Raw genomic sequence first — 1,499 nt, 5'->3', positions numbered from 1 at the left:
GATCATTATATTTATTTTTCCAGCTTAGTTCCAACAAATATTATATTTTAGCACATAATTTAAATTTAGCCTTTTTTAAAAATATATATTTTTGTTTTGCATGTTTGGTTCAGGCCCTCTCCTGTTGGTTAACAGACAGGATGTAGCAGGATCCATGTGCAGATCTACCATGCATGCTTGTTCTGCCTCAGTTTAGCTTAAAGTTTAAAGTTGAGTTTAAAACAGAGGCACAGCTAATGTTTTCCTCCTTGCTTRTTGGAACAAAGCTTGATAAATTAATATAAAAGGTAATTTAAAAGATAAAAATGAGGTAAATTTCTCTTTTTAAAATGAATTTGTGATTTTAAGTGTATTTATTTTTTATTAATTGGTCGATGTATAAATTTGTGCTTTTATTTCTAATTATGTCAGTTTCAGTCCTCCATAGTTTCATGTTGTCAGTGTGTTAAAGATGACTGTAAATGAAAATTGTTGTTGCACTTGAACATATTTTGGGCAAGTTAATTTTTATTTAATTGTCATCAGTGCATTGCATATTTTCCTAATAAACTTCAAAGGAATATTCATGCTATATATTTTTACTTGTGCTTCTCTGGGTTATATTAGATTTTAAGTGTGATTTTATATTTTTCATTCTAAGGCATTTATCCATAATATATTCATACTGTTAACAATGAAGGAATTTCAGTACAAATGTGTGAATATGAGATAAAACTAGCCTGGAATGAGACTCGCAAGTTCACAAAGAAATCTCTGTTTCTTTTTTAAGAGACAAAGATGAGAAATAAATGTGGAGACAAATTTGAGGAACCTTAGAGAAAAGTGTGATCTTCACAGCGGTCTAATATAATCTTTAGTTCCTTGTTGCTCAGGAGAAACTGGAGAGAAAATGAAGAAATTAGCGATAGATTGATATTTGTCTTACACAAAGCTCACAAGTGTCTCAGAAATAGAAAGGAAACTTTTGTGAGATCTCTTTTAGGACTAGTTTTTCCTCTGGGGAAAAAATATTATACTAAGTATATATTCTAAATTCTATATATTCTATGTATTCTAAGTATACTTTTTTTTGTGGTCTGGGCTGCCCCTACTGCTGGTTTATCTGGGGGCCCGCTGCTGCTCGGCCCCCCGGTGGGGTGTGCGGCTGGCCGCCGGCGTGCTGGGGGTTCCCGGGGTCTGGGGCCGGGCGCTGGGGTGTGTGCCGGCCTGGCCTGGTGACTGCCTGTTGGGGCTCGGGGCCTCTGGCCCTGTAGGGCTTTGACCTGGAGGGGGTGCGCCCTGGGGGCCCTGACCTCTGTGCCCTTTCCTGGATCTGCTCTGGTATGGCGGGTGCCGGTGGGGCCCATGAGTTTGTCGCTGCTGGCCCCGGGGGCTGTGCGTGTGGTCGCTGAGGGGAATCACCCAGTTCTCCCCTATGGTCTGATCTGGGGGGTTGGTGGGCGGATCTTCCTGTGCGGGTGCCCCTTGTGGCTCTGCGTTCGGCATCCCTCTCAGGCCCT

This window comes from Austrofundulus limnaeus, unplaced genomic scaffold, assembly GCF_001266775.1.
Source record: "Austrofundulus limnaeus strain Quisiro unplaced genomic scaffold, Austrofundulus_limnaeus-1.0 Scaffold766, whole genome shotgun sequence".
Lineage (NCBI taxonomy): Eukaryota > Metazoa > Chordata > Actinopteri > Cyprinodontiformes > Rivulidae > Austrofundulus > Austrofundulus limnaeus.
Note: the sequence above shows the minus strand (reverse complement) of the source record.